Source organism: Lissotriton vulgaris, chromosome 5 (assembly GCF_964263255.1).
Source record: "Lissotriton vulgaris chromosome 5, aLisVul1.2, whole genome shotgun sequence".
In the NCBI taxonomy this organism is placed as follows: Eukaryota; Metazoa; Chordata; class Amphibia; order Caudata; family Salamandridae; genus Lissotriton; species Lissotriton vulgaris.
This window is the reverse complement of record NC_141693.1, coordinates 563,436,913-563,459,987: the sequence shown is the minus strand read 5'-3', so window position 1 is coordinate 563,459,987 and position 23,075 is coordinate 563,436,913. Positions and strand designations below refer to the sequence as shown.

Sequence of the window (23,075 nt, the reverse complement as noted above, 5' to 3'; positions counted from 1 at the left end):
AATGCCAGCAAGAGAGTGGGGTTACACATAAGTAGAACAGCACATCAATAATACAAATATAACAGTTAAATGTGTGCATTGATAGTCAGTAGCGTCAATAATACAATATCAGAGCGCTTTACATGGCTGGGAATGCCAGCAAAAGAGTGGGGTTACACTTGGGTAGTACAGCACATCAATACAAATATAACAGTTAAATGTGTGCATAGATAGTCAGTAGCGTCAATAATACAGGTGAGATACATAGTCATAGAGTTCGAACAGCGAGTTAAATGTGTGCGTGGATAGTTAGTAGCGCCAATAATTCAGGTGAAATACATGGTCATAAAGTTCGAACAAAGTAATACAGGTCGGAGTAGGGTCTTTCCAAATCCACGCGAATAGGTAAAGTGTATTTGGCCATAAAAATAGCTTTTACTTCTTTCTTAAAGAGTGTGCAGGAGGAGATGAGCCTGGTTTCAGGAGGGAGTGAGTTCCAGATCCTGGGTGCCATTCCTGAGAAAGAGCGTTTATAGGTTTTTACCTTCCGGAATCTTCGAGGTTTTAGCAGAAGATTGTCGGTGCCTCTAGTGTTTCTAGAGCCACCAGAGATTGACAGCTTCTGAGTGAGGTATCCGGGAGTGCTCAGATGTAGAGCCTTGTGTGTCATGCAGGCGATTTTCAAATGTATTCTGGCTTCAAAAGGCAGCCAGTCCAGTGTTTTCAGATCAGGGGTGATGTGCGAGTGTTTTTTTGATCCAGTGATGAGTCTGGCTGCAGCGTTTAGAGAGGCTCTTAGGGGTGCAGTGCTGGTTAACGGGAGACTGCAGAGGGCGGTGCTGCCGTTTTCAATTCGCGGGATTACTAGAGCTTGAACTGCAGTTTGGAAGTCTTTGGCTGGTAGGAAGGGTTTAAGTTTCCTCAGTGTATTGATTTGGAAGTTCGCTCCCTTAGTAGCCTTGCTGATATGATGCTGCATGTTAAGGTTGGAGTCGAGGGTTATGCCTAAAGATTTCGCTGAGTCCACTATGATGGGTTGGACATTGAGTGCAGTTAACTGTTTAAGCCAGGTTTGCGTGATGGGGATCTTCGCGGGAGGTGTGATCAGCAGGAATTCTGTTTTCAGAGCATTGAGTTTGAGATGATTATCAGCAAGCCAGGATTGGGTGCTTCTGATCGTAGAGTTCAGTGTCCGTGAATGATACACTCTTGGTTTTCTTTGGTGCTTGGGGTCAAGCCAGACTCCCAAGTCCCGTTCAGACGGCCTTTCGATTCACCCGAAGAGGATTCGGGAGTGTTACTGAAGCTTCTCACAAGCAACACAAGACCCTGCCATTCCTGCTCTTGAGGATGATCTCGGGCCTGCTCCCAGAGTCGTTCCTGTGTCCACTCGTCCCCCAAGTCAAACTAGTCGTTGGATAAGTCTAAAGAGAAAATGAAGTCAAAGCATCCCTCAACTTCACCATGCTGTTTGAATTGTCCGGAAGGAGTGCAAGGCCTACTCCTAGGTCCGCACTCCACAGACCACATTGCTCAATCCTTCCTGGAGAACTGGTAAAAGGATCTGGGTAACACCAGTCGGCTAAACACCTCACCAGTCTCTGGGTTAGTCTCCCCACCTGGCTTATCTTCTGAAGGGAGTGCATCATTCATAACGGTAATGAGTAGGGCAGCTGAAGTCCTTGATCTCCAACTCCCATCTGTGGAGGTTAAGACTCATGTCTTGACCGAAGTGCTCCAGCCGAGGCACTCACTCAAGTGCAGAGTGCCTGCATCCTTTTAACAAAGCTCTCATGGACGTCCTACTAGGGGTCTGCACCTTTCCCACATTCCTCACGCAGCACCCCACCCCCAAGAGTTTCGTGGTGCAGACTTTGACAGCCAGAGTCAGTCCAAACACCTTCCTTACTACTCCCGATAAGGATTTCAAACAGTTCGAGATAATTGGGGAGATATTCTCCCCACCATCCTGGCTTTGTGGTCAGTCAATAGCACTTGCCTTTTGGGCAGATATTCTCATGCCCTTTGGGACTCTGTAGCACAAGCACTGCCCTTGGTCCCGGAAGAGGCAGTTATTACACAAGACATTGCCTGCTGGGACTCGGCGCAATTCACCATCCAGTGTAAATTCAACACAACTGACTCCCTTGACAGAGCCATGGATTCCACAGTGGCTGTTTAGTGCCAGGCTTGTTTGTGGTCCACAGGCTTCTCAGAGGATGTTCAGGTGAGCCTTATGTGCATGCCTTTCGAAGACTGTCTCCTGTTTGGCAATAAGGTGGATACAGCACTGGAGTTATTTAAGAATAGCTGAGTCATGACTCGCTCCCTTATTTATTTATTTGAAAAGTTTCATATAGCGCGAACAAGATCTTTACAGATATCAGAGCGCTTTACAAGACAAGGGGGTGAAAGAATAATAGTATGTAATAGTTGAGGTAGTTAGGTAAAGGTGCATAGTTACATAGGTATGTCACAATACAAGAGGTAGGTCAAAATAGAGGTAGTGTAGGTACAAGGTGCATAGTTAACAGGTGCGCCAGTAATATAAAAATACAAAAAGGAGCATATACTTGTTTAAGCGTTCTCAAAATGCTTTTGGAGATAACATAAAGGTAGGATAGTTGAGGTAGGTGAGTACAGGGTGCATAGTCATACAGGTGGATCAGTAATACCAGAGTAGGAATAGTTGAGGTGGTGTAGGAACAGTATGCAGAGTCAGACAGGTGCGTCAATAATATAGAGAAATACAAAGAGGGAACGTATACAATCAACTATGTCGATAATACAAGTAATACACATAGTCCAAGGGGTCGGGCAGGTAGTAAGAGCGGATTCTTGAGCAATACTGAGTAGTAGATCATGTGTATTTAGCCATGAAAATCGCTTTTACTTCTTTCTTAAAAAGTTTGTTGGAGGAGATGAGCCTCGTTTCAGGAGGGAGTGAGTTCCAGATCCTGGGCGCCATTCCTGAGAAGGAACGTTTATATGTTTTTTCCTTCCGAAATCTTCGAGGCTTCAACAGTAGATTGTTTGTGCTTCTAGTAGTTCTGGTGCCCCCAGAGATTGTCAGCTTTCGAGTGAGGTAGGCGGGTGAGTTCAAGTGTACAGCCTTGTGTGTCATGCAGGCGATTTTCAGATGTATTCTGGCTTCAAAAGGTAGCCAGTTCAGGGATTTAAAGTCAGGGGAGATATGCAAGTGTTTTTTTGAGCCAGTGATGAGTCTCGCTGCAGCGTTAAGGGACGCTCTTAGGGGTGCCGTTGTAGTTAGCGGGAGTCCGCAGAGGGCAGTGCTTCCGTATTCAATGTGCGGGATGACTATGGATTGCACCGCAGTTTGGAAGTCTTTGGCTGGAAGGAAGGGTTTAAGTTTTCTCAAGGTGTTGATTTGGAAGTTCGCTCCTTTGGTTGCCTTGCTGATGTGCTGCTGCATGTTTAGATTGGCGTCAAGTGTTATGCCTAAAGATTTTGCTGAGTCTACGATGGTAGGTTGTACATTTAGAGCAGTTAGGTGATTAAGCCAAGTTTGAGCGGTAGAGATTTTTGCGGGAGGTGCGATCAGGAGGAACTCCGTCTTCAGCGCATTGAGTTTGAGGTGATTCTCAGCAAGCCAGGATTGGGTGTTTCGGATCGTGGTGTTCAGAAGCATGATGTCCTTGGGAGATTGTATTTTGAGATAAAGTTGGGTGTCATCGGCATACATGTGAAAGTGCACGTTGGATGCTTGTAACAAGGTAGTGAGAGGTTCCATAACTAGATTGAACAGTGTTGGGGAGAGGGAGGATCCTTGAGGGACGCCTAGCGAAACAGGTACCGGAGAGGACAACAGGTTGTTGCTTTTGAATCTCTGAGACCGGTTGTGTAGAAAGGAAGTGAACCACTTGAGAACAGTTCCAGAAATGCCCATTCTTGTGTTTAGTAGTTTGAGTAGGTTCTCCTGTTTAACTGTGTCAAATGCTGAGGAGAGATCAAGAAGGATGAGGAGGCAGGTATCGTTTTGGTCTAGGATTTGGAGAGCGTCGTCAACTATGTGGGTCATAACAATTTCGGTGCTGTGCCCTGCTCGGAAGCCTGATTGATGAGTGTTGAGGAGATCAAACTTATCTATGTGTTTAGTCAGTTGCAGCTGTACGCATTTTTCCAACAGTTTAGCGAGGGTGGGAATATTTGTAATAGGACGGTAGTTGTTTAGATCAGAGGGGTCTGCTGTTGTTTTTTTTAGTAGCGGTGTGACTTGACCGACTTTGAGGGCGTTGGGGATGGATCCTTGTTGAAGAGAGCTATTGATAATCTTAGTCCAGACTGGGAGGAGCAAAGGGATAAAGTCTTTTACAGCGTTAGCAGGGAGGGGGTCAGTGAGGTGATTGGATGGTTTCAAGGTGCGTAGCAATCTGTCGATTTCTTCTTCGGAGTAGGTGCCAAAGGCTGACCAAGTAGCATTATTCTTTGGTTCAGACATTGCTGAGTGTTGAGGGTTGGAGTAAAGGATTGCGTCATTGAGGAGATTGCTTCTTATGTTGTCAGTTTTTTGGTTAAAGAAGGCAGAGAAGTCTTCACAGGAAGGTGTAACGCCCATGGTACTGAGTGTCTGGGGTTGTTCTTTGGATTGTGTTCTGATTAGCTCAAACAGTTTTCTTGGGTGGTTTTTCGCTTGGGCGAGCTGGAGGCTGAAGAACTCTCTTTTTGAGCGTTTTATTTTCCTGAAGTAGGCGTTTCTCTGTTTCGTCAGGGTTTTTAGGTGCAGTGCAGAGGGGGCTGATCTCCAGGTGCGCTCTGCCATTCGCATGGCCCTTCTATCTTCATTGAGGCTTCCGTCATACCATGGGTTGGAGATCTTGGACGAAACTCTTTTCAGTTGCATGGGTGCGGCCTCATCGATTATTGTGGTCATAGCATTGAGATAGTGGTCAGTCAGGAGTTGAACGTCCGTAGCACCGGAAGGGGGAAGTAGGAGATTGCAGCTGTTAGGCGGTAAGGAGTTTGGGTTGAGTTTTTATGTCTCTTTTCCAAACTTTGGGCTTAGAGGGTTGAACTGGGTTAAATGTAACCTTTTCATTGATAAGGAAGGAGACAATATGATGATCTTACCAGTCACATGGTTGGATTGACTCAAGTTGAATAGCGTCCTCTTTGGAGATGATGAGGTCGAGGATAGAGCCCTTCTCATGGGTCGGGCTATTGCATATTTGGGTGAGATCAAGGGCGATGAGGAAGTTTTTGAGGCTCTTTACCACTGTGTCGCTGCTGTCATTCCAATGGAGATTGTAGTCGCCAAGGAAAATTTGGGTGTTTTGCCGTCCTGAGTTGGTTGAGATTGTGTCCATGAGTTGTTGGGAGAAGGAGAGCTTGTCCCCAGGTGGGTGGTATATGATGTGTAGTGAGCATACCGGTTTGCTTTCGCTGATGACATCCAGACAGAGGTATTCAGAGGAAGTAAGGGAGGGGGCGGACGCTCTAGTAACTGAGAGGTTGCTTCTGTAAATACAGGCAATTCCACCGCCTGTCTTTTTGGACCTGTCAAGTCTAATGATACAGTAGTTGGGGGGGACTAGGATATCCACGATAGGTGTAGAAGAATCAGTCAACCATGTTTCAGTCAGTATGGCTAGGTCCGGTTCTAGAGAAAAGATGAGATCGGCGACTTCCGATCTCATCTTTCCTTGAATTGTCCACTGCTCCGTGTCAACTGCACTCCTACTTCCGTGGCTACAGTAGAGGGCTTCAGATCCACCAATATCAAACCTACCAACATGGCCAGCTAGCTTCTCAGCACTTTCTTGACTGTTGCAGAGGTTCCCACGGACAGTGGCAGAATATCACCTCTGACAAGTGGGTGTTGTAGATTGTTGTGGTTATGCCCTCCTATTTATAGCAACGCAGCCCACCATGCCACTGGCCATACAATGGCTGTGGGAGGGCCATCTGCCCTAATGTCAGAAAGTGCAGTCTCTTTTGGCCAAACAAGCAATGGAGAGGGTGCTGCTGCTAAAAGTAGTGTATGGTTTCTACTGCTGCTACTTTCTGGTGCCCAAAAAGGACAGAGGCCTCTGCTCTATTCTCGACCTTCGCCCTCCCAACGCCTTCCTGAGGAAAGAGGTTTTAAATGCTCACTCTAGCCCAGGTGCCATCTGCCCTAGATGCTGGTGACTGGATAGTATCATTGGACCTGCAAAACACTTAGGTACACATTCCTGTCTTGCAGCGTCCACAGACCTTACCTGCAGTTTACGATGGGCTTGGAGCATTTCCAATTTATTGTGCTCCACCTTGGCCTCACTAGTGCGTCTCAGTGTTCATGAAAGTGATGAGGAGGGTTGCTGCTCATCTTCTAAGGTTGAGGATCCCAGTCTTCCTCTAACTCCGAGACTGACTGCTGAATGCGGACTTGCCCAGGCAGTCATATTCAACCTCCAGACTATGGTAAACCTTCTACATTTGTTGGGGTTCACTATCAACATGCTGAAGTCACACCTGACTTATTCTAACACTTCCTTTCATCTGAGCCATTCTGGACGCAGGGAGTTTTCACGCCTACCATCCTGTGTGTAGAGTCCAGGACATTTGTGCTATGAAACCGATATTTCAGCCTCCGTCCTGGATCTCCGTGGGAGTGACTCTGAGGCTATTTGGTCTGATGGCCTCCTGCATCCTACTGTTGTAGCACACCAGGTGGCAGGTGTAAGTTCTGAAGTCTCAGTGGAGACCGCACCAATGTAATCTCTGCGATCTTGCCCAGAATTCAGAGGAGACTGCAAAAGATCTGCATTGGTGGTTATCCAGTATTTGGGTGTCTTTCATAGATTCACATGCCTGAATCATTCCCCGTCGCCGAGACGGGAGCCTCCGGTACATAAAAAAGTAATGTCCTAAGGACATACATAGAGAATATAGGCCGAAGGGCCTCCCCTTTTGGGGCCTTTCCACGTCCTTATGTAAAAGGACCGAACTCTCATCGTTAGCCAATCAGCTCCGACCTCCCTCTAGAACCTTCCCGGGAGGAGCCTCCGTCCCTCAGATTTTTCTACCGCACGTTGTGCTAGGGAGTCTCCAACCTGAGCTCTTCAGGTTTTCCAAAATTCGAAGTCTCAAACTTCGCCGAAGTTCACTTTGTACGAAAAGGATTTTTTATCCTATCATCGACTACATGTCGGAATCTAATAAGAAAGCTTCGTCCATGGCGGACTCACAGAAGAAAGCCCTCCTAAGGGCCTGTTCCTCCTGCGGCAAGCAGCGGATTCAAGCGGAGGACAAGCACGACCTGTGCTTATATTGCCTGTACCCTGACCACGTCACTGACAAGTGTAGGGTGTGTAGAGCCTTCCCAAAGAAGACGGTTAAGGAAAGGGAAACTCGCCTTCGCGAATGGCTCGACAGGCTTAAGGTCCGAGACACTCTGGAATCTTCCGAGGGTAGTGTCTCCGCGACCTCCAAAGTCTCCAAGAAGAGACCCAGGGTGCAGTCCCCTGGAGAGACAGACACTCCTCCCAAGAAGGCGCACAGGAAGCCTTCGGAGGCACGCTCCACCACCTCCTCCGTGTCTGTTAAGGATGGCCAGAGGTTCAAGAAGCCCGCTCCATCTACTAAGCGGACCACCTCAGTCACGACCACTGTGTCGACCACTACGGCCTCATCGCCCTCCGCGACGGCCACGACGACCACCACTGCGTCCTCAGGCGCACCGGTCTCCTCGACCATTCCTCTGAAACCTTCATCCAATACGAAGGCGGCCTCTTCGTCACCTAAGAGGTCTAAATCTACAGGTACGCCTTCGCCGAAAACACCTCATACCGAAGGCTCGTCACCTAAGACGTCGAAGTCCAGTTCGTCTCCTAAAACGTCGAAGTCAAGTTCAAAAACCACAACTTCGACAAAGATATCTCAAGTCCAAGGCCCTACCATCAGTAAGGCGGCGACACCCTTATCCCCGCAAAATTTGATGCCATTGACCCTGACGGAGGTGCCCAAATCACCAACACACATGGCGGGGGCGCCATCTTCACGCACGTCGTCGGAAGAGACCCCGGCGCCATCTTGGAAAGAATCGAGATTGGTCGAAGTCTCTATTCACTCGATTCCAACGCCCTCGGTTCGCCCAACAGTGGAGTTGGCACCCGAGCAAGAACAGGAAACACTCCAGAGTGAGGAGTCAGACGAAGAACAGGAGGTTCACGAAGAACACCAGGACGTCCACGAGATCCGGGACGGAGTTATGTATCAAGGCAGCTCCCTGAACGTCGACACGGGGAACACCCCGATGATCTGTTTGCCACTGTCTCTGGTCAACGATTTGAAATCCCTGGTGCAGGACTATAAACAACGGTTCCCGGACGCCGACAGCGGTGCCCAGGTACCGGTCACCCAAGCGCAACCATCAGCCTCGCACCCTTCCGCTCCCCAGGCCCGTCCTCGGAGCCAACTCCGACCGCAAACCCAGGCGGAGGACTCATCGGAAAGCGAGGACGATGAGACGGACTTAGAGGAAGGCGAGGTGCAAGACGTCGCCTCGGACCACAGAGACGACGATGCCGATGCTGCGTCATCACACCATTCGTCTACCCCGGCATCCCCGAGACCGCGCCACTCTGAAGCAGCGGACGTGGGAGGTTTCCACAAACTGGTGGACAGAGCTGCAAGGAGGTTTCACATGGCAGTGGAATCCGCGGAAACGGAATGCTTCCTCCATGATTTCAAGGAGCACACCCAGAAATCGGCCAAGTCTATTCCTCTTATAGACTTTCTATGGGACCAGGGCAAGAAGCTGATGCTCACGCCTGCTTCGGTGCCTGCGGTGGTTCCGCGCCTAGACAAAAAATATAAGGCCCCGAACTCCGCACCTGCCTGCCTGACAGGCCACCCCAAACCGGACTCGGTTGTCACTCAGGCGGCCCAAAAACAATCCCGCAACCCCTCCTTGCCGCTGTCCGCGCCCCCGGACAAGGAAGGAAGGAAGCTGGACACCATAGGCAAGAGGTTCTCCACCACATCCGCCATGTCCATCAAGGTGGCAAATTCCATCGCCCTCCTTGGCCGCTACAACCGCCAGCTATGGGAAGACATAGCTCCCTATCTGCAAGGCCTGCCGGCCACGGTCCAGGACGAGGTGAAAGCTCTTCTAGCGGAAGGACAAAACTCCGCGGCAGAAATTATCGACTGCGCCATCGACGCGGCCATGACGGGATTCCGCCAGTTGGCCGGGGCTGCCGTGCTCCGCCGCCAAGGCTGGCTCAAGGCGACGTCTTTTCGGCAGGAGGTCCAATCTAAGGTGCTGGATATGCCGTTCGATGGTCAATTCCTCTTTGGGGAGAAGATAGACGAGGCACTCCAAGCCATCAAAAAAGACACCGACACGGCGAGGGCTCTGGGCTCCCTCCAGTCCCGGAACCAATCCTTTCGGGGGGGCCGCTCCAGAGGTCAGTACTCCTACAGAGGTTCCTACCAAAATCGGTCGTCCTATTCCTACGGCAACAGGAACCAGCCCCAGCATAAACAACAGTCCCGACAGTCATCCTATGGGAGACCGTCCTTCAGAGGCAAATCCGCCAAGAAGGGCACTGGCGGCCGCCAGTGACCATTTACTCCAGCCAGTCCCACCACCGTCTCAATCCTTTCGAATTGGGGGAAAACTGACCCACTTCCTCCACAATTGGCAAAAAATCACTACGGATCGGTGGGTACTACAAATAATCCAATTTGGACATTCCCTCGAACTGGTCAACACCCCTCCCAACACCCCTCCGCTGAAGCGTGCTCACAAACACCTGCACCTCCTTCTCCAGGAAGTCTCCGCCATGTTGGTCAAAGGAGCCATCGAAAGAGTCCCGGAGTCCCAGAAGGGGAAGGGTTTTTATTCCCACTTCTTCCTGGTCCAACAGAGAGGGGACAAGTGGAGGCCGATCTTAGACCTCCGGGCGCTCAACGCCTTCCTGCGGAGTCAATCCTTCCGGATGGTCACAATCCAGGAGATCCTAGGAGCACTGGAAAGGGGAGACTCGATGGTCTCCCTCGACTTACAGGACGCCTACTACCATATCCCCATCCTCGTCAGGCACAGGAAATACCTACGGTTCGAAATAGCGGGCAGACATTACCAGTTCAAGGTCTTGCCGTTTGGCCTCAAATCTGCCCCACGTATCTTCACGAAGTGCTTGGCGCCAGTGGCAGCCTTCCTGCGACAAAGGGGTCACCAGGTGTTCCCCTACCTGGACGACTGGCTGGTGAAGGCTCCTTCCCCGGAGGACGCGCTGGCTTCCTTCAACGCCTGCAGCGCTCTTTTCCAACAGCTGGGTCTGACGATCAACCTCAAAAAAATCATGCACTACTCCGTCAACGAGGATCACCTTCCTAGGGGCGACCCTGGACACGAAGCGCGCGAAGGCTTTCCCCTCAGAGGACAGGATCAGCAAAATACTGTCTCTGGCCGCGGCGGTGGCCAAGAAGCCTCGCATCAAGGTCCGAACGTTCACCTCCTTGCTAGGGATGATGTCTTCATGCATTCTCCTCGTACCGCACTGCAGGCTCCGCATGCGCCCCCTGCAGGAGGCGTTGGCGAGACAATGGAAACAGTGTTCCGGCTCCTTCGACGACATTGTCACGATCACACCGGCCATCATAAAGGCCCTTCTGTGGTGGAGAAACAAGACACACCTGACGGCCGGCTTGCAGTTCCTCCTGCCGCCGGCACCACTGGTCATCACGACCGATGCCTCACTGGAAGGCTGGGGCGCAGTACTGTTGGACCTTCGAGTCAGCGGCAAATGGGACGCCAAGGAGAAACAACTACACATCAACCTCCTGGAACTGAGAGCAGTGTATCTGGCTCTACAGGCCTTCCTGCCACGTATCGGCACTTCCCCTGTGCTCTTCAAAACAGACAACACCACGACGATGCACTACCTGAACAAACAAGGGGGAACGCGATCTCTCTCTCTCTCTCTCACGAGAATCGCAAAAAATCTGGAACTGGTTGGTGGCGCACGGCCTCTCCCTCAAAGCGGAGTACGTTCCAGGGAAGGACAACACTATCGCGGACGCCCTCAGCAGGCAGACCTCTCTCTCCCACGAATGGGAACTCAACGGCGACACGGTGGCCCACGTCTTCTCACAATGGGGCACCCCGAGGATCGATCTCTTCGCGACGGCAGGGAACGCCAAATGCCGAAGCTACGCAAGCTGGCATCCCCAACGGGGGTCGCTAGGAAATGCTTTTTCCATCGGCTGGTCCAGCGTGTTTGCGTACGCTTTTCCTCCGTTCCCGATGATACCGAGGCTCCTCCGGAAGATGAGGACGGAACCGTGCACGCTGATACTGATTGCTCCGTACTGGCCGAGACAACATTGGTTCTCGGATCTACTTCGCCTGTCCATCAGGCCCCCGATTCACCTGCAACAACACCCGAACCTCTTGACAATGTCCGGAGGCCAAGTACACCACCCGAACCTCCGTTCGCTCAACTTATCGGCCTGGCTCCTGAGCACCGTGAGTTCGGAGGCCTAGATATACCGCAGGACTGCAGGGCGGTACTGGCCAAAGCGAGGGCGGGCAGCACGACCAAGACCTACTCGCTGAAGTGGAAGAGGTTCTGCTTGTGGTGTTCGGAACAAGACTTACACCCTCTCCGGGTCACCCCAGTACAGCTGCTACCGTACCTCCTACACCTGGCTCAATCGGGGCTGGCTCACGCCTCCATTAAGGTTCATCTGGCTGCGATTTCTAGGTTCACCAGGACCCCATCGGGACCCTCCCTCTGGTCCAGTCGACTGGTAAAACAATTTCTGAAGGGGCTCTACAGATCCTTTCCGAGGCCTCGGAAAGTCCCTCCAACCTGGCAGTTGAACTTGGTGCTCAACCAACTCATGAAACACCCATTCGAGCCCATACACCGGGCCTCGCTCAAGCATCTTTCCTGGAAAACGGCTCTCCTGCTAGCCCTGACGTCAGCCAGACGGGTCAGCGAACTTCAGGCGCTGTCCATTCAGGAACCGTATCTCCAATTCAGGCACGACCGAGTGGTACTCAGGCCCAACCCTAAATTCATTCCTAAAGTGCCGTCAGACTTTCATCTGAACGAACCAATTGTCCTCAAGTCGTTCTTTGCGGACCCTTCCACAGCAGCAGAAAGGGCACTGCATTCCTTGGACCTTAAAAGGTGTCTCAAATTCTACTTGGACAGGACCAAAGACGTCAGGAAGTCTTCTCAACTCTTTGTGGCCTACAGCAACCCGCGCATGGGGTTGCCCTTGACAAAACAGAGCATCTCACGCTGGATTTCTTCAGCAATTGGTTTCTGCCATGATCTGGCCGGACGGCCTTTGACAGACCGAGTGGCTGCCCACTCGACCAGAGCGATGTCAACGTCAGCGGCGCTCTTCGCTGGAGTGGCGATCCTGGACATCTGCCGAGCGGCGACATGGAAGTCCCCGCATACCTTTTCCAAGCACTACTGCCTGGACATCGAACTGCAGAAGGACGCTGCAGTGGGACAAGCGGTGCTGCGCCATCTCTTCCAATAAGGTGAGCCTTACCTCGTCCCGCCATCCAGGTATGCACATTCTTCATGGGTTTTTTCTGCTATATGCATGGCTGTATATTACCATGTTTCTCTCATGTTGTCTGTAATTTATGCAGGCCTGCTAGATGTGAGAATGTGCTTTACCACTAGGCATGTATAACTGCTGGCTACTCTGATTCAGGCATGTGAATCTATGAAAGACACCCAAATACTGGATAAGAAATGCGTTACTTACCTGTAACAGCAGTTATCCAGTATTGGTGTCTTTCATAGATTCACATGCAACCCTCCCGCCTCCCCGGTAAGGACTCACGTACCTCTATGTCTACATTGCGACACCCTAGCTGGGTGCGTACGAAAATCTGAGGGACGGAGGCTCCTCCCGGGAAGGTTCTAGAGGGAGGTCGGAGCTGATTGGCTAACGATGAGAGTTTGGTCCTTTTACATAAGGACGTGGAAAGGCCCCAAAAGGGGAGGCCCTTCGGCCTATATTCTCTATGTATGTCCTTAGGACATTACTTTTTTATGTACCGGAGGCTCCCGTCTCGGCGACGGGGAATGATTCAGGCATGTGAATCTATGAAAGACACCAATACTGGATAACTGCTGTTACAGGTAAGTAACGCATTTCTTACTTAACTGCAATCTGGCAAAACCGCTCTCTCAGCTGACAGTGATCACCCATTCATTGATTCATGGAAAGAGCTGCCACCCTGGAGAGATGGAGATCAGAGGACTCTGGTGGAGAACCAGCTCCACATCAACTTGTTGGAGTTGTAGGCCATCTGTTGCTGTTGAAAGCCTTCCTGCCATCCATCAAGGGGAGACTGGTACATGTGCTCATGGACAACACCACTGCCATGTGGTACTGCAATGAGGGGAGGGTGGGGGGGGGCAACAAACCACTTGCCAGGAGGCCATGTGCCTATGGAAATGGTTGACCACCAAGGCATTTTCTTGTGACGAACCACCTGGCAGGCTCATTTGGCACCTTGCGGATCGCGAGCGGCAGTTGCACGGGAGGTGGCTCAAGGTCTCTTCCATGATTAGGGAAAACTATGGCTCGATCCTTTCACCACCACTGAGAACATGCAATGTCAGCTCTCATTCAGAGACTCATTCTGCGTGGAGTGGAATTCAGGACTCCTGTATACCTTTCCACTGATGCCACTCCTACAGAGTCCTCAAAAATATATCGACTGACTGTGCTTAAATCATCTTAGTGGCTCTAGATTGGGCACGGAGAGTATGGTACTATAAATTCCGGAGCATGAGCATCTGTCCTCTGATCAAGCTACCCATTCGAGAAGACCTTCTATCACAGGTGAAGGGCTAGGTCTTTCGTCTTAACCTGCGCACGTTCCATCTTCATGCTTTGTGATTGAGCAGCAGCAGTTGTGTTCACGATCTTCCTCCCGAAGTGCTTTTTCGGCAGTGTCACAGGTTATGTTGTCATTGGCTCTGGCAAGGGCTACCCCCTGAGCCACTGTTAAGAGACATTTGTCGGGTATCTCAGCGTTTCTGCAGTTGTCGGACCAGCCTTCTCTGTTTAAGACTCCAGTTGTGATTCTTTTCTTGAAAGGTTCATAGCACGTTTTTGCCTTCCCCTTTCATTATACCCCAGTTGGATTTGAATTTGGTTTTGACATATCTGATGTGTTCTCCCTTTGAACCCATGCATAATTGTTCTCTCAGACGTTTGACTCTCAAGGCGGTCTTCTTGGTGGCCATTACAACGGCCCAGAGTATAAGCGAGCTTCAGACCCTCTCACTTCTCCAACCGTATACTACCTTCTACCAGGGCACACTGGTTCTCAGACCCTGTGCCTCTTTTTAGCTAAGCTGGTGACCCCCTTTCATGTTGGTCAGACGATCACCCTTCTGACCTTCGCTCCCCGCCTCGCCCACCTAAGGAGGAGGAAAAACTTCATTGTTTGTTTCCAAAAAGAGCCCATAGTTTTTATATTGATCGTACCAACGAAGATGGACTAGACAATCCACTTTTCATTGGAATCACTAGATCATAGTAGGGCAATGCTGTGCAGAAGAGGACTAGCTCTCAATGGATTGTATTCTGCATTAAAATCTGCTACACATTGGCAAAGAAGCAGCCTCCGGAAGGCTTGCGGGCTTTCTCCACCAGAGCCACAGTTGCATTAGCATATGGTATGCCTGTCCTTCAGATCTGTCAGGAGGCTACATGGACGTCACTTAATGTTTTGAAGCACTATCCTGTGGACAGTCAAATCCGTTGGAATTGGCATTTTGCCCACTCAATCCTGCAGGACTTTTTGGTTTGTCAGTTCGCAGCCCTTCCTCCGGGTAGTTTCTTGCTGGGTTATCTTTTTTAAGGTAAGGAAGCTACAGTTAGAAGTCTTTCGTGAAGAACAAGTTACTTACCTTCGGTAACACCTTTTCTGGTAAAGACAGTATCTAACAAAAGATTTCTTACTGACCCTCACTTCCACTCCACTCCGTTCTCAAACTGCACTCTTCCTCTAGAAGGCCCTCCTTAGTTCAGCACACCGGTCTCAACCATTTTGAGGTGGCTCCACGTCTTTGGGCATGGAATATGTCACGAAAGAAACTGATGTTAACGTGCTTGGGTGGCACTATATAGGCACTGCTCACAACGCATCCAGAGCAGACCATGTTGAGTCAGAGCAGTCAGCATCACCTACTGGGGCAGAGAGGTACTGCTCAAGATTTTTTCGGCTCCAGGCTGAGCCTGGGGGATATTCGAAGGTAAAGAATCTGCACTTAGATGGAGTCTCTACCAGAAAAGGCTTTACCAAAAGTGAGTAACTTGTTCTTTGAGTGTCAATTCGACACCTTGCAATATGTTAGAAAATATATTTTAAAAGTAATTTCCCATACACAATTTTCTGATTGTCAAAAGCATTCAATGTTTTCTACCATCGGAAAATGTTGATTGTGGCTTGAGGAGAAATGTTCGAGGGCACTTGTAAGCATCAAGCAAACGACTGAAACCGCTTTACTTCAGACACCCTTAAATAATAATCTGAAAAACATGGAGAAGAGTTCAGCAGGCATGGTTGTCAGAACATACCCTGGGCTTTCATTGAATAAAGACTGTTACTTTCAACCTAGTGCTCTGAACAAAGCAGATCTCCTGTCCTAAATCCACAGACACCTGAATTCTAATGCCTATGATTATTGAGATCCACAAATTTCGATAATAAATTAGGCCTAGGTCCAGTCGAATTTTCTTTGAGCATGATCATGAGTTATTATTCCAGATATTGGGTGGAAAAAGCCTGTGTCCTACTTTATTTTACACTTCGTTGTCTCCAGGCTACCGGTCTGCCGAGAGCCACCCGTATGGATGTGGTGACCTGCCAGATAGACAGAGGTTCTAGTGATGATGGATTTGTAAATAATTCAGCTGGTTTTGAAAATGGTGCGGGCCAGCAACTAGTGCCACTGGATTTCAGGATGGGAAAGGCCTTTTAAAGTGGGCACTTCTCATTTCACAACAAACAACTTTTGTCTACTTCCAGGCAGGGACAAAAAAAATTAGAAGAAGAAAATTAGAGTTTGGTGATGTAAGTTGGGTAATAAGTGGTTTGTTGCTTCAGCAGTGCATTTTAGTATACCTTTGAAGGTCTTGTTGTTAACATAATGTTTTAGAAGGAATCTAATCCGCACTTAAAATGGAGGCATATCTGTAAAGAGAATATCACTGCCAAATTGGTTATATTTATCTCCGTATGAGAACAGCTCTGAAATGGTTTTCAACCCATCTCTCTGATTGTTCCTTCTAAACATTTTGGTGGGCCTCCCTCTCTAACCCCACATACTTGCTGGTTGCTGTACAAGTGACTCTCTTGACACCTCATTGATTGGCAATATCGCTATTGTCTTCAGCCTTTTCTGTCATCTTCACGTGGATGATGCCCAAATCTTTCTCTTTCCTATTTTCTCTCCTCACTGCCAAATATGGATTTAAGCTCTGTGTTACCCATCAACATTGGAAAAGTGTCTAATTGTTAAATTCATCCAAAATAGAATCAATATATTTTCATGATACCTTTGGGAATTCCTTCCCCCGCCCCAAAAGGATATCCATGGATGTGGGAGCGTTTCTAACTAACGCAGCTACAGCAGCCAGATTTCAATTAGAGTATACAGAAAATAGGCTTGAACATTTCGTTTCATAAAACCAAGACTGATCTCATCTTTTCTTTTTAGAAAACATGATTATAACTTTCTACATTGAGGTTTCTCGTATATTCTTTTACCTCACTTAGCAAAGTTATGCAATTGGCTAATACTGCCACAAAGCGAGCTGGTTGTCTGCTAAACGCAAAATTAGCATTGTGATGTTTAAAGCACTTTTCTAAACAGAAAACTTTAAAGAAGCTAATGGTCTTAAAAGCCATCAACTGCTCAACCACAATACTCTCCATAATTCTTAGACCGTGCATGCCAAGCTGTGTTCCTACCTACATTTTAACCTCTGTATCCTCTAGATTCCTTTCCTCACAGTTACTGGAGCCAATTTACTGAAACTCTTCCAGCGGGTTAGACCCCTGACATGGTGTCATGTACACAGAGTATATGCTACTAGAGGATCCGGTGTCTGTGCTGGCGAATGCTGTGGACTCTGTTGAGCCACTAGGCAAAAATATGTTGGCTGTTTTTTCGGGCTGGGTTACTAGAACCCCATGTCCCCATATTTAGTTTATAATACCAGGTGGTACCCTATATAGTTTTCAAGCCAGATAAGGTCATCACATTTGTTTTTTGGTATATTTCTCACGCATACAGATTTAGTAATAAGTGCCTCTCTGATTTCAAGGCACAGGCTCGGTCTTCATCAAACCGGGTTTTTGAAAAGTGTGGTGATGTCCTATGATGAAGCTTGACACTTGTTGGTGTGTGAGGACATACCATCACACTTTTGTGTGTGTCTAGGAGTAGGCTGAAAAACAGGAAAAGGTAAAAAATGTAGAAAACTAGAAAAAGTTTTGTTTTTTTAAATCACTCAGGTACTTGTTCACCCTTGGTGGGGCCATATAGCCTCTGGTTTTCAACCGTGGATATTTTCCATTGTTTTTGTGATTTGATGGTGGAATTTGTATAAAACATACTTGTACGAGGAACAGAATACTTCGTAGATCATCATTCAATGTATAAAAATGAACATGTCCCTTCTGATGCTAGTGAGGGGACAAATTATGCCAGCGTTCTTATATCAAAGCTGTCTTTTCTGAGTTTGGATTCTAGTAAGTCTCTGATTAGGCCGTATTTCAAGATCTAATAAATGCTGAACATACCAGTGTTTTATTTCTATCAAATGGTTGAATGTTCACAGGCTCTGCTTATGAATGTCCTGTGTTAACGTCCGCTTTTTGATCGCATTGGGGCTTTGAACGTGATGACCTTTTTTTACACTGGTGTTCTGATTGTATTAGAGTACAAGATACACCCTTGTTCTAACTGTACATTGCTCTCCTTCCCAATTTAGTTCCTGAGAAGGCATCTTGCAAAATGCTTTGGCAAATTGTATTTTAAGCATTCAGTCCATTTACCAAAATGTTACTGTAAATAAACCTAGATTACATTTTCAGTCCAGCTCCTAGTATGCTATCAGACTATCAGCAGGACCACTAACAGTCTGTCCTGTAGCACTTGAACATATTGTATAATTCTCAGGCAGATCACTTCATCTCACTGTGCCTCCTTTCCCTTGCTTGCCATAGTTATGAGCATATTCCAAGCACTAGATCAATGACTTACAGTTCACAACTAGATGAACTTCTCCAGGTCCTCTCACAGTCCCCATATGAACCTGATTCTTGAAGCTAATTCAGATAATGTGCAAACGTTTTTGCTTTCATAAAAGTATTCACTCACATGAAGGTTATGTGTGTGCAAATCTCTTCACCAGTTCTAGAAGTAGAGGAGAAATGGTCATTCCAGGGCTGGAATGCCTGTGATGTTTTCGTGCACCCACAAACTTTAATGTTTAGGGGCAATCTACAACTTCTGTCGAACCCATCCCCCACCCTGGACAAGTTTAGAGAAATGTACTCCTGATAATGGGGTAAAGAAGGTGCAAACTCTCCTGTACAGATCACATGCTTTGTACTCTTCTCCCATCTAGTGGTGGGTGCATTGTATTATGAGCTGCCATGTGACCCCATTCCCATAGCCCACAAAGTACTCCGACATATACTCCACCTCCCGCCATCTGGTTCAGAAGTTTCTTTCAGACCTCCAGAAATGTCCAACACAGAGGAGTAGTAATCAGCATTCGATCATCATAATAGCTATATGCAACACATGAAGACGTTCATCTGTAAACTTCAGCACTACCATCTGCAACCAAGTTGTTACAGGTAAGTAACATTTTCCTTTGAGGGTGGCAAAGGACCAACTCCTTCCAAAAATAAAGGTTTAAGGAGTTTAAAGCGGCTAAGATATAAATTAACGGTTTTAGACAGTGGTGGCTCCTCTATAGGGGATGTTTGGTCGCCGCTCCCCTGCTTTCTCGCCATGCGAGAAGGCAGAAACATAAATGGTAATAACTACCATTTGTTTCTGCCTTCTCGCACGGCGAGAAAGCAGAAGTTCCTGGTTAGGGGTGGGCGGTCCTGCTCGAGGGCAGGGGGGAGTGGCTTGCCCACTGTTGTTCATACTGACTGTTTGGGCAGCCTGAGGCCGCCCAGTCATTATGAACAACAGTGGGCAAGCCACTCCCACCTGCCCTTGAGCAGGACCGCCCACTCTCCCTGTTCTCTATAGAGAAATGACCCGGGTGGGGCGCGGCCTCACCAATCACAACACTGCCATTGCAGCGTTGTGATTAGTGGAGGAAATGGAGGCTGCCTTCCTGATGACGAGCGCTGCAGGAGTTCAAAACACAGGACGACGGGAGTTGGGAGTCTCTGGACTTAACCAAAAGCGGGACGGTAAGTTTTACTTTTATTTTATATATATTTTTCCATTAAACCCCTCCTCCCCCCCCCCCCTTCCCCTCCGTGACGACCCCATTTCCACCCCCACCCACCCTTAATGCCGGCCGCGACTGCATCCAAGAGACAGGATGACTTCCTTTATCGGATAAGGGTTTACAATTGTTCCCTGTGTGATTAAAAGTGTATTAGTGCATTTTGTCTGGCCATAGATTGCCAATAGGCCTTCCTATTGGATTATCAGTACAAGCAGATAACCTAACGAGGTTGCAAACAAGGCCTCCAATTTGATTAGCAGTACAAGCAGAGATACCCCAAGGTAGCTATTCCTCAGACAGCATGGCGTCCCAGCCACTTCCCCATCAGTTAATGCCGGTCAGTGCTGTTAATGGCCAGGCCTGTTGCCTAAACTCACTTGAGGGTCTCTCTCTTAACCACATTGCACAAGATAGTGACTGCATCAAAATTGCAACTGCACAAATCAACAAACACAATATTACTAATTGTTTAGTTTATATAGACTGTAGATATTGTTTGTGGACTTGATTCAGAAGTTGGAGGGCTTAAGTCGCACTGTCAGATGGAGCATTGTTATAGCGCTTTGCGCGTCACTGCTGTGGTTTCTAAAAATTCTACGTATCAGGTTCTACTGCTGCCTGAGCGAAAATACCCAATTTACCGATCCCGCTAAGGTGGCCTTGTCTGAATGCAATCTGGAGAACTACAGAGCAAAGCAGATGTCAGCAGCGAGCGTTGCTCTTACGCCCCACTAGTTTAAAATTCCACCAACCGCCACTGGTTTTAGAAATATTTCCCCACCTGACAAAACAAGGAAATAAAGTGAATTTGCACTTGCTCTGCTATTTTTCACGTGGGAAAATGCACATGTGTATATGTGCTCTTGCCAGAATTAAATTTGCTGAAATTTGTCTGGTGTATGGATTACAGACCTACTTCTAAAACTTCTGAATTCTTGAAAATCATAAATTTGCACCAGTGCCAGGTCATAGACTTTTTTTAAAAACCTATATTCAATGATGTTTCTACGGTGATTTTACATTATGAATTGCTTTAAAAATGCTGACATGCATCAAACATATTTTGTAAACAGATGTGTTAGGGAAAAGACTTTTACATTTGGCCTTTAAAATTGCACAATATTTTAGCACATTGTGCGTGAAGGGAGTCTCCCTGACCTTAGACATTTCTTCTGAAAAGCTTTAGCCAACCTAATTTCTCTAGTATATCTGACAGAAAAGGCCTTTTTCATCCCTGCAAGAGCGTTCATGTGGATGACTCACATAAGAATGCCTTTATTGCTTTCATCCCATGCATGAGGTAAGAGTGCAAGATTTGTCGCACTTTCTCCTCAAAAACTCTGAGGGACAGGGAAAGTAGACTACTTCTGTGGCTTCAGAAAACAAAATCTCAAGAGAACATCTTATGAAGAGGATAGGGACACCTCTTCCAGGTCTCACAAAAGGGCTAGCTCCCATGAAGGAGAGTCTGAGGAGTCCAGAAAATAGACTTATCTGCCTCGCAGCTATAAGAAAAGGAGAAGTAAAAAATGTTCTCCTCAGAAACATCCTTATCTAGCCCACTGATGTAATCTACTAAGGATAGAGATAGCCCACATGCTCCCTCTACCGACCCCTCCACGAGGCATAAATCCTCTTCTAAGTCCTTCTTGACAACATGATTGGTGACATCCACGAGTACCAAAACTGCCGACGCCGAAAAAAATGACGACAGCCGCCATCAACGCTCCCAACTTGTCGACAAAGATTGAGGCGTCTACGAAGTTCCCATCGACGATGATCCTATCAATGACACTGCCGTTGACGATGATTCCAGGAACGGTCCACCGACTATTGCTCCGTCAACGTCAACCATGAATCCAAGGCAGGGTGCTTGCATCCCTCCGTCGACGACACCATCAATGACTATTTAGGTCTTAAAAGTCACCAGAACCTTTCTACGTCCTGAGGTCACAACGCCCAGCAAGGTGCCTCCAAGCCCCTTGCTGGATCTTGAAGAATCTGATGAGGAAGACAGCCCTTTTGGGCCAGCTCACATCTCTTCATAACTGCATGTTAAATGTCAGGAGGAAGAAAAGGATTATGATGATGAAGGGCATTATTACCAACAATACTATCCTCTTCCTCCAAGACGTCTTGAGCCCTTAGATATTACCCTGACCCTCCACCTAAGCGGGATAGTGCACAACTACCTACTTCCTTGGTACAGGATCTGCAGGCTGATGATGAAAGAGAAGAGGGTGAGATTCCTGATCCTCAGCCACTTTTAGATGAATTGGATGACTATGTTCTACTAACACCATCCTCACCTCCACAACAATCTGCTGATTCGCCTCATGGAGACATTGGAAGTTTCCATAACCTCATGGAGAGGGCGGCAACCAGATTCCATCTCCCTATGTTGGTGAAACAGTCCGACTGTTTCCTGTACTACTTTAAAGAGAAAGCAAGGAAATTGGTACGCTCTATACTGATCATTGACTGCATCTGGCAAGAAGGAGTCAAGGTGATGAAGAACCCTGCCACAGTAGCGGCTGTCCTCCCCCTCATTGTAAAAAGTACGGGGGCCCGAGGATTCCCCTTCATGTTTGACAGGACACCCCAAGCCTGACTCTGTGATCTCTCAAGAAGCACAACGTAGATCTAAAAACCCATCTATTAATATTTCGGCACCACCTGACAAGGAGGAATGCAGTTTGGACAAGGTTTTCCACCATGTTTGCAATTAGAGTGCGCACAGCCAACTCCCTAGAGATTCTAGGCCGTTATGACCGCCAGATGTGGTCTGATATCAGCTCCATCATTGACCTCATGTCCTCATCTTGAAGGATAGACTGTCTGAAGCTAAGAAGATCTTGCTGGAGGACGAGTGCACCTCATCTGAGATCATAGATTGTGCCATGGACATCGCCTCTACAGGCTTTCGTCAACTAGCTGGCGCAGCCGTGTTAAGGCGCCATGGATGGCTCATGGTAACCTTGTTTAGACCTAAGGTCCAATCTTAGATATTGGACATTTCATATGATGGAGACACGTGTATGTATGTATGTATATTTTATTTTATAGAGCACAACTTTTACTCTTAGAATCTTCATGGTGCTAGATACACTATTTGGTAAACATATTGACTATGCTCATTTTGCTAATAAAACAGACACTGATACTTTGTTGAGCTTCCTGAGAAAGCTGTTCTCTTGCTCGCTCAATTATACCAGATGGGTAAGTGAGATGCAGGCCTTCACCACCAAAGAACATTTTCTTCGTTTCACAGATGAGTTTGTACTTCTCAGAGCAAACCTGCAATTCATCCCAAAAGATCCCTTCTCCATTCCACCTCAATGAGCTGGTCCTACTTTGGACTTTTTTTCCCTAACCCAGCCACAGCAGCTAAGCGGGCTCTTTATACTTTGGTCATTTGGTGTCTCAAGTTTTACCTTCAGAGAACTAAGCTCATTTACAAGACTGACCAGCTACTTGTAGCTTATGGTCAAGGTCGTCAAAGTCTCTACAGTGACAAAACCTACCATTGCAAGATGCATTTCAGTGATAATTCTGTGTTGCCATTCCAAAGCGGGGAAACCTTTAACAAGAAAAGCTAAAGCTCTTTT

At 47.8% G+C, this 23,075-nt stretch overlaps 1 protein-coding gene across 1 annotated transcript in view; it reads left to right on the top strand.

Moving 5' to 3' along the window:
- The window catches only part of BMPR1A (bone morphogenetic protein receptor type 1A), a 556,231-nt gene that overhangs the window by 515,977 nt on the left and 17,179 nt on the right, over window positions 1-23,075 (top strand). The window lies entirely within an intron of this gene.